The following is a 13696-nucleotide window of genomic DNA, read 5'->3' as shown; positions in this document are numbered from 1 at the left end:
CCATCTTCGGACTGCACGTCCTGGGCATCTGTGTTCTCCTGCTTGGTATCAGGACAGCCAGAGGCAGCAGGCCCGCCCTGGGAGGGGCAGCCAGACGCACGGCAACCCCCAGGAGTTAAATTCCCAGGGGAACGCCAGGGTACCCTGAGACTCGGCCTTGTCTCCGGCATCATTCCACCTCCTGTTTACGGCCACATCCTAGGACTAACGAGCGCCACCCCGCGGCCTGCCTCAGCGTCCCCCCTTCTTCGCTTCACCTGCCCAGTGCACAGGATGGCCCGGGCCACCGCCGGCCGGCACACACCCGTACGTGTCCTGGCCGCCTGTGCTGCTGCGCGTGCCGCACCCGAGGCTCAGTATTTGAACATCACCCCTGAGTAAAGCTGCCGGGAGATGACGGTAAACGAGAGCCTCTCGAGCTGTGATTTTTCCATACCCGAAGAGCTCGACGAGGGAGGGGAAACTTGAGTCGACAGGTCAGATGTTCGATTTTCCGCACCGACAGACAGAGCACCTCCGCCTGCGTGTTTTCCACTCCCACTGAAAGGTCTGAACGTGGGTCAGGGCCCACCCCTATTTCGGGCCACGTCAGCCTGCCCACCCCCAATGGCAGAGATGGTTTCCAGACGCACTTTCTTTACCAGCACAAGAGGAGGAGGAGATTCTGCCCAGGAAGACGCGGCAAGGCCAAGATCGTGCGAGATGCACCCGCGGCCCGAGCCTGTGCCCAGGCTCTCCTGTGGCGGGCTCACAAGTCCCTCCACGGTCCCCAGGGCCCTCTGGGAAGATTTCTCTCTCAAAAGGCGAGAACAGCGGGTGTCAGGTGGCCCCTCGGCCCCGGCCTTAATGAGGAAGAAGGACTGGGCAGCGACTCCCGGGCCGAGGAGCCTGGCCGCCCGGGCCCGGCCGGTCCAGCTCGTTCGTCCACCTCTTCGTTTGGAATCCGGTCGACTTTAATGGCGAGAAACAGAGTGGCTCCCGGAGGCCCGCGAGCGGGTGGGGCTGGGCACCCTCCCTTTAAACGGACACTGACACACGTGGGACGCCTGTGTCAGCCGATGCCCGCTGCGAGGTTCTGGCTACTTGCCCGCTCCCGGTGACCGGACTCTGCAAAACTCCAGCCACGTCACCGTCTCCGCGTGGAGGGAATTCACTGGCCAACTCAGGGCTTTATTTGCACAGAGAACACCCACGAAACGGAAAGGCGAGGTAAGGATGGGAATGGTCCAGCGTCCGTGCCGGGGGTTTTAGAACGTCCCCGTCCCTCTCCTCCCGCCTCGGCCCCGACCGGGGGAGGGGCATGGGGGACAGCACGAGGTCAGCCCGACACTGGTGGTTTGGGGCCATCTCTCTCTGCTTCCACCGAGGCCAGGACAGGAAGCTGCTCACGGGAGCCTGGGAGGGTCATGGCTCCAGCCTCCACTGGAGACACGGCATGAACCTGGAGAGCCTCAGGGCAGGTGTGACCAGGGTTTGGGGAGCAGAGCCGAGGGAGCAGGTGTCTGCTCTGGTTAACTACGTGCCCAGTGGCCTGGACCTGGCCTGGGGACAGTGAATACCAGGCATCGCAGAGCCTCTGCCCTCCATTCCCAGCACTTTTGGCCACACCCAGAGCCAGACAGCTCTGAGCACCAAGAGCCAAACTTCTAGCTGCCTCCCTGATCGCTCCGCATGGACGAGCCAGGCCCAACACATTCAAGGGGCTTCCCCAGCCCCCTTCTAGGGCTCCCTGTCCCAAGAAGGGACTCCTGACCTCCCAGTGCAAAAGCCGAGCACCGAGAAGTCGCTGTGTGTCACCTCGGACACACCCCCTCATGCTCAGCCCCTCCGGCAGATGCCGTTGGCGACCAGCTCGTCTCCCTCGGGACTGACCACATCTACTCAGTGGCATCAGCAAGCTTCCAACTGCCAGGGTCAGCAGGAAGAGGCCAGGGAAGGCCGGTCTCAGGCAGGGCAGGTCGGGAGCCCGCGAGGTAGGAGCCTCCGGGAGCACCCTTCGACTGAAGCTAATGGCTCCCCCCACCCTCTGAGAGGCACGTTTTATACCGTTTCACAGTTTCCCGCAGGACTAAGCCCAAAGGCAGGATGGGCTTCGTGGGCATGCAACACATAAGCCGCACCCAGCGCCCTGGGCTTGGCCGAATACTCTGCTGCCACCATTTTGAAATTCTTAATAATCGGTGAGCAAAAACCCTCACATTTTCATTTTGCGTGGGCCCTGCCAACTATGCAGCTGGTCCTGCCCCAGAGGCGGCCGGCTCCCCTTCTCTCGTCCCTGACACTTCCCCTCACATCCTCGCCAGCCTTCCCTGACCCCAGATAAACTACTTGAACTCAGATCCTTGTCTCGGCTTTTGCTTCTAGGGGGGCCAACCCACGACCCCTCCATATCATCTCTCCAGAATCCATTCACTGCCCTCGGTATGTCCTCACCTCGCCATGACACTCGCTGTGGCCCCGACCACTGCGGTGACCTCCCAAACGCTCCGTCCATGTCCCCTTTGCCCCCCGCCACCCCGTTCCGCCTGGGCAGTAGCCAGAGGGCTGGCTGGCTGGAAGCTGACGGTGTCGCGCCCCGCTGGAAGCTCTGCAGCAGCTAGCTGATAAAGCTGGGTGACGGGGCCTAGGCTGTCACCTTCCCCCTTTGTTCCCTGTACATATTTTAAATTCCATCATAAAAGCTAAATTAAAAACAAGGTCCCCGTTGCTTTTACGATGACAGACACCACTGCGGCCCCGAGGCGCTGCGTGACCTGGCCGCTCTCTCGCATGAGCTGAGCTGTTCCCCTCTCCGCCTCGGGGCCTTAGCACCTGCTGCGCCTGCCACCAAGAGTGCCGTCTGTCCTCACAACCCTCACCGCACTCCAGCCCCCTCTGCCTAGTTATTTAACCTCTACGTTTCTGTTCTTCCTCTTCTATAAAACGAGGATGGTAACGGGACCCGCCTCACAGGGTTCCCGACAGGGCCGTTATCAGGTAACGTGCCTGGCATCGAGCAAACACTCAGCAAACACCAGCCGTGAACGGCGTAAAGACGATGCTGCTCCCTCTGGGATTTGAACAAAACTGACAACCCAGGACGCCTGGCCACGTTTACCTTGTGGCTCCAAACGCCCCCGAGCTCCCTCGGTTTCTGCACCCTGAAGATGATGGCGTCTGGGGGACAGTGCCTGCAGGGCGCCCTCCACACGGGTATGGTGTGGATCGAGTGAGCCCCGAAGATGCTGAGGGTCTGTGAGCATGCAGCGTGGCTATCCGATGCTCGGGGACCCGGCGAATCAGAAGCCCGAGCCAGCCTGCTCGGCCGACTCCACCAGCTGCCGTCGGCCTTCGACTGGGCGTCTGCGCCTCTAATCGGGTTCACCCTGAGGTTATTAGAATTAACCAGGTGTCAATCACGCCCTCTCCGTGAATTGGCCAGCTTCCCCACCTGCCGTGTGGCCACCTGCTGACTGGGCATCATCACGTCCGCAGAAATCCCAAATGCATCACGCGCTGGGGTTGGGGAGGCGCGGACAGCCCGCAGTCACCGCCACAGACTGAGCGTTTGTGCCCCCGCAAAACTCCTGCCGGGACCCTAAAGCCCAGCGAGGCGGTGCTGAGGCCGGGCCTCTGTGCGGTGGCGGGGTCGTGTGGGGTCGTGCGGGGTCGTGAGGGTGGCCTCACCACTGGGATCGGTGCCCTGATGAAGGGGACCCAGAGAGCTCCGTCACGCCTCTGGCCATGAGGGGTCACAGTGAGAAGACGGCCATCTGAGGGCCAGGAAGCGGGCCCTTGCCAGACGCGGACCCCCCGCCCCGCCCCGCCCCGTGCCCTGGCCTCAGGCTTCTGCAGCCTCCAGAACTGTGAGACACGAGAGCTTGTTGTGTAGGCTCCTGGTCTGTGGGGTTTTTGTCATAGCAGCCCAAACAGGCTGAGACACTTACCAAACGCCCGATGACGGCCGGCCTCTGTGCCGATGCTTCGAGACTTTTGGCACCTCACTGATTCGCCCCAAGTGACTCTTCTTAGCAGTTCTGGGGCTCGGAAGAGTCTAGAAACTTGTCCAAGGTCACGCAGGCGAGATTCAAAACCAGACCCGCCTGGCCCCACGCCCGAACTCCCTCCACGATCCAGTGTCCCCCAGACTCAAGACGCCCGGGCCTCACCCTCCACCCCTAATTCAGTAGAGCCGGGGGCAGTCCCGAGAATTTGCTTTTAAAGTCTCCCAGTGACTGAGATCAGCTGGGTTTGAGAACCATTTATAAGGAGCCACCGCATCTCCTGAAACCCGAACGAAACGGCCCCGCGAGGCCCCCTTTGTGACCCTGGCCCCATCTCCCCGCTCACTGCCCACGATGAGTGAGCCAGCCCAGCTGTCTCAGATCACGGCCGCTCGCTTCGGATGAAGCCTCGTAACATCTCACTAGATAAAGCCCTGCGCTCACCGACTAAATCTGTCCCCAGGCAGCATTTATTCTGCGACTTACACCGCGGACCCTCTAGTCCCGTGCCGCCTCCCACTGCCACCGCCTAGAAGCAGAAGTGGAGCAGCTGCCGTCTCACCCAGGCGTGTGTGTGTGTGCATGTGCATGTGTGTGAGAGATCGGGCACACACGTGTGCATATGTGTGAGAGATCGGGCACACGCGTGTGTCCTGTGAGCTCTGGCATACGGGAATGGCCCGCAGGGCAGGTGAGAGTTCCCCTGTGCTAAGTACCCAAAACTCCTCCCCGCCTGCAATGAGTTTCAATGTTAATTCTTTGGTTCCCTATGGTCACAACAAGCAGCAAGAGTAGATTTGGGGGCCGCATCTTTGTGTGGAGCAGGTTTGGGGTTTCCACTTCCCAAGGAGGTCTTTCTTTTGCTCACTCCGAGCCCTGCCAAGATGCAGGCCCATGCCAGGGTAGGGAGTCCCTCTTAGCTGACAGTGAGGCGCCAACGGTAAGTGGGCTTCTCGGGGCTGTGGCAGAGGTGCCCTGTGACATGCTGACGGCAGGGGAGGCAGAGTGGGGGCTTTATGGGAACTCCGGTACTATTTTTTGCAACTTTTCCGGAAATCAAAAGCTATTCTAAAATAAAGTTTATTAACCCCGCCCTTACCTGACAAAAGAATGGCCAAATATTCATTTCCTTCTGAGCCTCCGCTCAGTTAGCGACCGGCACCATCTGCTTATCACCTGAGCGTCGGGGTCTTCGGCGATGACTCTGCGGGGCTGATTAATCCTGGGGCCTGTTTCTCACCGCTATTACTGTCCTTCCACGTACGCTCTGTCAGCCAGTTTTCAATCCCTGTAAGCATCTTACCCACGTCCCAGTAAAATAAGTTTTAAATAACTCGACGCACCTATCAAGCGCTCAGGTATACTCAGCTACCTGGTTCCCTTCATGAAATTATTTCGTAATTCGAATGGAAAGAACCACACTCTTTTTCTCAAGAGGTTCGAGGCCATGTAGCCCCAGCGTTTGCCACTCACAGTCCCATCATCTTACACACTTTGGCACTAGATTATTTTCTTTTAAAAAAGCAAAAACTGGAATCTAGAACTCTTCCTTTATCGCTTCTAGAGAACAATAGAAATGACCGCGAAGCCCCTGCAAGTTTGAGGTCTGATCGATCGATACTGCTACATTTGCTAATTCGCCAAGATTCGGAGTGGGTGTTTTTAATTAAATGGAAATTACAAAGAAAAACTTGCAATTCCTTTAGTGCCCTCAGAGGCATTTCCTCTGCACTTAGTGGCTGGAACATGTTCAGATTTTCCAAAGGTTCCTGGAGCAGTTTTTGTCACATCCTTTTCTGAAAAAGATTCTGCTCCACGCGCAAATTTTTTCGGTGCAAATTTTCTCTCTATTCTTATGTTCTGAAAAGTGTCAATATTGCCACCATTTGGACAAAGTTTTACTTTCTCTCTTTCCTGGATTAAAAATAATTTCCTGACTGTCTGTATGGCTTCAGTAAGCACCACCCTCGCTGTTTTATTTTCATAAAAAAAGGGGTACAGACCAGAAAGTCTATGATAGACGTTGAACCTGGCAACTCACAGGCCAAGGCTGGCACACAGGCTCACTGGGTGAGTCCTTCATAACTCAAAGAAATCAGGTAATGTCACGTGAAAATCCAGATTCCCGCGTTCTCGTGAACGAGCAAGCTCTCCGGGCGACATGGGACCCGCCTTCCCACCTGGTGGCAGTGGGCGGGGCCCGAGAAGGGACTTCCTCACCCAGCTGCCCTGCTGCCTCTGGAAGGCCACGCTCTCTGTCCAAACTGTAAGTCCCCGCTTGACCCCAGCCTGTCCCCGCCGCCGCCAAGCGAACTTCCAAGTCCTGATCTGGACTATCAAATACCTTCTTGCTTGACATGATTTTCCTTGAAGTATCATAAAGAGAAATAACTAAAGATATGCAGCAAAATGAACCTCGTACAAAGCTTCTATCACCAGCCTAAAGTCATCACTTCACACGTTTTTAGAATAAGTAATAAAGACGTCAGCCGCATGTTATTTTAAGCTCCTTTTGGAATCACACCCCGGCAGCTGCCGCCCAGCATTCGGAGCTCTTGGCCCCGGGGGCAAGAGGCAAAGTCACTTCTCAAGCAGCGCCCACCTCAGCAGCTGCCGAGTGACCTTATGCCGCGTGCCGACTGCGCCCCTAAAGCTGAAGTGTAATTGTCGCTGGAAGACACCAGTTTTCAGCTGGCGAAGCGTGGCCGATGGCGCTGAAATAGGGAGAGAGACGAGCGCCTTTTCTGTATCCTCGACCGTGGCGACAGCACAGTTAGGGTGACACAAGGCTCCGCGGCTCAGAGGGCAGAGCCCGCTCGGGGCAGAGCTGCGGGCACGGCAGAGGTGCCCGCTGCTGTCTGCGACTTCGTGGACTACAGTGGACATCGACTTTTCACGTCTATGCCACGGGAAAAAACTATATGTATTTTCCCTTTTTTCCTGAGAGCTTAATCTATGATAACACAGAAATATTAAAAAGTAACCGATAGGGTTTTTTCAGCCTACTAGAAGTGTATCCTGCTTCGTCTCTATTATAATTCATTTTGTCAGGTATTTCTAAATTACGTGTCACACCTTAGAGCCCTCTCCGGTGAATCACACGTGTGTACACTATGCGTTGGGCTCTCGACTTTTTGTGTCCTTCTGTCCTGTGAAGTTGGGTTGAAGGCAGGAACCCACAAAGACTAGTGGTCCCGAAGGCAGAGAGGATTGGTCTGAGCTGGGGACACATAGGTGGCCGCACCTCCACCCCAACTTGTTTGTCCGGGCCTTCTCCACTGCCCCCCCATCCCCCCCAACACACACACACAGGGCTTCTCTCCCCAGGAGAGAACAAAGCAGACCCCCCGCTCCCCCGTGCAGGCCTGCCAAGCACCCCGCCCCTTTTAACTCTGTGAAATGCGAGAGCAAGAGGAAGAGCAAACTTAGCAAACAGAGCCGTCTGGACAATCAAATACAGACAAGCGGAGCTTCTCTAATGAATCGCCCTGTACTTGATGGAACGGGAGGGGCCGATATGCTGGGCAGATGGGGCCAGATGTGGGCGAAGGGGTCCAGCTGGGCAGCCCCGGACGGAACCCTAAAGGAAACAGGAAGAGAGGACTAACACTGGAAGAATAATGGCTCCTTTCACCTCCTGGCTCTTCATCCCCTCCCGGCCTCCAACTCTCCCAGACCAGAACCGATGACATCTTGATTGACGGCTGGTAGACTGGGCGGGGGAGGGAAGAGAGTCGGAGGCAAAGCGCCGAAGGTCTGGACACAGACAGAATCTGGATAAAGGAGGCCCAGTGCTGCCCAGCGGACAATGCAGAAGGAAACACCTTAATCCCCGAGCGTCTGAGAGCAGACGGGCCGTGTCCCCCGCGTGGGAAAGTGGCAGAACCCCAGAGGGAAGGCGGCCTTACAGGAGTCCAGGCGGATGCGAGCGCAGAGGCACAGTTACTCCCGAGCCCCAGCACAGCGGGCAGCAGCAGAATGGCCCCGATGTCATTCACAGCAGCTATGCGACCGGAAGGGACCGGACAGATGGGGAGAGGTGTGGCTCTATGCACACCTGATAGGCAAAACGGGGGACTCGCCCCACTTCCCACAGAGCTTAGACGTAACTACAGAAAAGGGAGAGAGTCCACATACCTAGCACCTTGGTCAAACGGGCCTGGGGGAAACTGAGTCACGCAGAACAATTGGAAAAGCTACTTTCCTTGCACACCTCAGCTGTGTGTCCGCCACTCAATGTAAAGGGACTTGGCTTTTGTCAAGGAGAGCGACACTCGAAGCTGAACTCATAAGCCATTCCTGGCCACATGCAGCTGTGGTCGGTGTGCCTGAATGAATAGTGCATGGCGTTATATCGCTTATTGGGAATGAGTAGTTCATTTTATGATCTAAAATTTAAACCCTTTAATATGACTCCCAAGGGATAATCTGATTTGGAAACTCAAAAAGGAAAACAAGAGGGAATAAAACTATACAGAAAAAGCAGAAATTGTTTCTCCGAATTTTTCCTAAAGTGAACTCTGCTTTGGCCAAACAAGGCAAATGAGTAAAGCAATCTGTTTCTGGGTATAAATTTTTATTACGGTTTGGTGAAAACGGGAAACCGTGCATTCTGTGCCTTTATCTGTGTCTGAAACGGGGATACACATGCTTCTATGTGCATAGCAACTGAGATGATGCGTGAGAGACGGCCATGATCGCGAACTGCCTCCTGGGGGAGAGGCCGGGGTCCGGAGTGGCAGAGAGGATTCTTCACTCGTGGATGCATCGCCTCAGTTCAGAGCGAGGTCGGCAGCGAGGCAGGTGAAGCACATGACTGGGCAGCCTCGCCCACCGGACACCGAGGAACGCGCCAGCGCCTCCCACAGCAGAACCCGCTGTCACTCGGAACGGGTGACCCAGGGGGCCGGGAGCACCAGGGTCTCGGGGGTGGCAGTGCTGACCATCGCCTGGCGGGCCTGGACAGCCTCTCCCGTCGGCCTCAGGTTTTCTCAAAATGGAGGGTCATAGGGACTAGTGCGAGGGATGACGAGGCACTGAGTCTTGTGACCTCCTACTGCGGCTTCATCCGCTGGAGGCCTCTTCCCTTACAAGGCACTGATTGATTCTGGGAAGGGTCTTGAAGGGAGTCCATCTGAATCTCCATAGGAGGTGCGCTGTGGACTCTACCGCTATCAGCTGAAGATTTTGCCCACAAAGAGGATGTCGGCTGATCCAATAGGGATAAATAATCGGTGCTCCCAGAGTTGATTATAGTGCCGTCAGAAACGGAGCAAATACAAGACGTCGAAGGTCATTTAATTCCCCTTACTGGTCATTTCAATGGCTGCTGTCAAATTCCAGAATTATTTCCCCCTGTTGGGAGCAAGAAATTCCACATGATACTTTTCCGAGAAGTCTCGGCTTAATGAATGAATAGGGGCACAGGGGCCAAGGAGAAAAGGGTGAGTAACTTTCAACTGGCCCACACGAAAAGGGGGGCGGCTCACAGATGGGGGCGTATGGGGCTGGTTAGCAACCCCCACCATCGGAACTGTCACAGTCCCCCGAGGCTGGGGATGCTACGGAGTGTGGCTCTGGTGTCCGGAAGAACAGAGAGACTCAGTCCCAGATCGAGAGTGGTTTCTCCAAGCTGAGGGGGGGCTCGGGGGGGGGGGTGGGGAAGAGCCCCCACAGTTCCTGGGAGCCAGAGACTGAGAATTAGGAAGACATGGGAAGGGCAGCTTAGAAGGCCGAGGGCGCCTGGAGCACTTAGGTCTGTGACAGTCTCTTTTCCAGTGTTCCGGCTCTTTGCAATAATAACAGAAACTAGGAGGTTTTGGGCCTCCTCTAGGGACTTGCATTTGCCGGAGTTGAAAATTAAGAATTTCAGAAGTCTTCCTCTTAGGTGACTCACCCAGGGCGTGAGCAGGCTGACTCGCCAGATTAGCTAGATCTGGAGGGGACATGGTCCCTTGTTCTACTCCGGTCTTTTCTGCTAGAAGAGAAAGGTCTCGGTTTAGCTCGTTAATGAATGTGGAGTTAAAAGCCCTGTGAGTGGAATCAACACCGAAGGAAGGTTAGATTTTCTTTGAAAAGAATCTGAAGTTGCTTATAATGGTCTTGAACAGATTCATCAGATTCTGCTCCAGCCCGCAGGCTTTGGGGCCGCCGCAGCCCCAGGAGGCTCTGGCACCTGCACGAGCCCCATCGCATGACGGGCCAGCGGAGGCCATCTCCTGGCTGTCCCTCTAGAGACCTCTCGGGATTTTCCCAAGCAGCAGTGTTCATTTCTCCACGGACAAGCACATGAACCAGCTGGTGTAAGTCGGAGAAACCGGGATGGTGAGTTTAAGTGACAACATTAAATTCTTCGGCAAATCTGTGAGGACCCTGAGTTACTTTGGGAAAATCTTTTACTACGGCTCACGGTTCCGCTTTAGTCCAGGGGAGTGTAAGAAATTAGGGGTTCGGCCTCTTGATCCTGGGAAGGCTGAACTTCAAGGGGCCAGAGGAGGGAGAAAAGGGCACAGGAGCCTGAGACGAAGCGCTGGGGAGGGCGGCGCGAGGCTGCGGGGCTGCGGGGCTGCGGGGCTGCGGGGCTGCGGGGCTGCGGGGCCGTTCCGTCGTCCTCATCATTTGTTCGCCTCGATTCATGTTAAATTTTTATTTTACAAAGAGGCAATTTTAGACTCCAATCAAAATAGGTGTTGCAATCAGTTTATCAATTTCAGAGACACGGCTGTCCCGTTCGGAGTGAGGAGAAGTAAGTTTGGGCATTGCCAAAGGTCCCCGTGATGGCCGTTGGGACCCAAATTGCTTTTGGTCACATTGGTCCATTCAGTCAGAAATGTGCATGAGGAGAGGCTGCGGTTTTTAAAGATAAAATCAGCCAGAGTCTTGGGGGACAGTGGCACCTTCAAAGTATTTAGGAAATCGGGACCCTACTTTTTAGGGGCTTTTTTTTTTTTTAAATGAGCAAAAGTCTAAACAGCCTGCAGTCCAAACCCCAGCTCCCGTGGAACAGCTAGCCCTGGAGGGGTCCGGCCTAAGTGCCAGACAAGTACTCACGGTCAAGGCCTTGACCGGGAAAGGATAAAGCCTGAAGTCAGATCCCAACAGAGCCTGGGAGCTTGGAAACAGAGAGAGAGCAAGCTCGGACCCTGGAGAGAAACTTCCCCTCAAACGCCAGGTGGGCAAGGAGGCGGCCACTCAAATGACGCTGCAGGTCTCCACATCCTCATCCGGGCCGCCAAATAGTGTCGACCTTAAACAAATAAACAATCAGATATTTCTCCAGCAAAATGGGTTTATTCAGGAGCAACAGAGAACTGCGATTTGAGACGTGCCATCTTATGGTGCCACAGGCAAGTGCCAAGAAACAAGCGCCTATATGCATATGTCACCGAATAGATGTTTGTGAGATGAACAATGGACGAATACATGACTATCGACACAGGAATTCATTTGACAAGGATTCACACGTATCCGACGACTGCTTGCTACTGACCAGACCTTCTCAGGCTCCCTGAACTGTCAACGAGGCCTGACTTCTGGACTCCCGTATTCCTGCTTCTTCCAGTTTAAGCGAGATTCCTATAAGTCAGTTTAACCAAAATCTCCCATCCTCCCTATCGGATCACCCTCCATATCTAACCAGGTCTTCTATCCCCCCACCCACCCCCCAGGGGATACCTGCTCACCTGGCCTGCCTTCAGCAGGAATCCTACTGGGTCGGTTTGGCCAGTCTCTCCATGCGCCTGATGTTTCCTCTCAGGAATTTTCCATCCACTGACCCCGCCCCGCTCCCTGGCTATAAATTCCCACTCGGCTGGGCGGGGTGTGGAGTTGAGCCCAGTCCCTTTCCCTGGCTGCAGATGTCATCCCAGTGGTCCCCACACCTATTGTAATGGGCCTCGTTGTGTGAGGCCTCCTTCCTGTGCTTTAACAAGTATCGCTTGATGCTTTTTTCTTTAACACTATGTTTAAAGCACTTTCTAGAGGAGATAAAACGAGCGAGAGATGGGGGGGGAGAGAGAGAGAGGGAGAGAGAGGGGAGAGAGAGAGGGGGAGAGAGAAGAGAGGGGAGGAAGGGAGAGGGAGAGGGTGGGTGGAGGGGGAGACAGAGGTGGCTCCTGCTGCCGTGAAACTTACAGAAAAGCGGGTCAGAACCTCCAAACCCCGTTCACACCCAGGGACCTTACTGCACAGTAGGCCATCAGAACCGTGGGCCCAGGTCTGGGCACGAATCCACAGATGGCGTCTTTCCCCCTCGACTGTAATATTGTTTATCTCCCACCTCCGAAAAGCAATGGAATCGATCGGATCGATCGTGTTCGTGGTAAACCACATCCACGTCTCAACGAACATCCAATCCTGGAATCCAGCTGCTGGAGAACACAGGCGGTGTTGAGGCGTCTTCATGGGGCACGGTCTCGGAGGAAAGGGGCCATGCCCACCTTACAGGAGCTGGCAAGAGCGAGCGCTCTAGAAACGCTAGCCGTCGCCGCTACCTCAGCAAAGGAGAGCGGCCACGACAGGTGGCCTCCCCCAGAGCGACTTTTAGGGGAGCGGCCACAACTAACAAGAAGAACTTCATGGATCCTGCTGAGCAAAGAGATGAAAGAACTCTTCAGAAATTCTTGCTGGAGTTGAGAGGTGTGGCACTCCATTCCAGGTCACCCTTGGAATGATGGCTCCAGATAAGGAGGGCTATTCATTCAGGACTCTTTTTATCCTGCCAGCCCACTCATCTGTCAGGAAGGAAGGATTTGAGTGGCTTATCTTTGGTTTGCCCAAAGAAAATTCCAGAATGGGATCCTCTTTCCAGGAGACAGGGAGTTGAGATATAATCATTTCAGTGAGTTTCGTCTCTCATCGGTATCTCCCTAAAGAGGGTTTTGCTGTGGCTTCTTTTAGAAGAAAAAAGGGCCTCCATCGCCAAGGCTTTCTGTGTATTTTTCCAGCTGGATCTGAGCAGCTTGTTTCTTTAGTAGGGAAAATCGGCCGAGTTCACAGCTAAGCCACAACTAATGTCTCCATTACGCTGACCTAGAAACTGTAATTCAAAGCTACTGTTCTTACCACTTCGAGGTATCTTTCCCTGAATCATAGGAGAAAGTTAATGACTTTGTGTTGAAATGGCAAATGCTGATGCTGAGCGTGGTTGGCTTGAGACGGCCCCCAGGGAGCTCTTTAATTCCGGGATGTTTAAAATTAGTGCCCTCTGTTCTAAAGTAAATTGACATTTTTAAAATTTCATTTATTTATTTATTTATTTATTTATTTATTTATTTATTTATTTTAGGCAAGGCGACCTTTGGTTGACCTCACAGATTGCAAGGACCTAGTCAGTTTACAATCTCTTATTTTTTATTTTTTTTACGCCTATAGCACCCGGTATTCCTAGGTGGTCTCCCATCCAAGTACTAACCAGGCCCGACCCTGCTTAGCTTCCGAGATCACACAGGATCGGGCTTGTTCAGGGAGGCATGGCCATAGATGACATTTTTTTGATTCAAGCAAATTCCTTTAAAAATCAAATGACCAAAAGTAAATTCGAAACTTGGGTCAGCTTTGTAGAATGCCACTGAAGAGTTAGATCCCGTTTTTTAATAGTTGGGAAATAAAAAATAGTTTCTAATGCGTTTTCATCTCTGGCATGGATATATACCTTAAGCACCAGACAACAGGTCAAATGCTCGTCAGTAAAGAAGTAAATGAATCATGGTGCA

At 54.3% G+C, this 13696-nt stretch overlaps 1 pseudogene; it reads right to left on the bottom strand.

Annotated features, from left to right (window-relative positions):
• Positions 1–13346: 13346 nt before the first annotated feature.
• LOC120617452 (uncharacterized) lies at positions 13347–13465 on the bottom strand (annotated as a pseudogene).
• Between the last annotated feature and the right edge of the window lie 231 nt (positions 13466–13696).

The sequence above is a fragment of the Pteropus medius genome, unplaced genomic scaffold (genome assembly GCF_902729225.1).
Source record: "Pteropus medius unplaced genomic scaffold, Ma_sr-lr_union100, whole genome shotgun sequence".
In the NCBI taxonomy this organism is placed as follows: Eukaryota; Metazoa; Chordata; class Mammalia; order Chiroptera; family Pteropodidae; genus Pteropus; species Pteropus medius.
The sequence above is the reverse complement of the archived record's forward strand: the minus strand, read 5'-3'. Positions and strand labels throughout refer to the sequence as shown.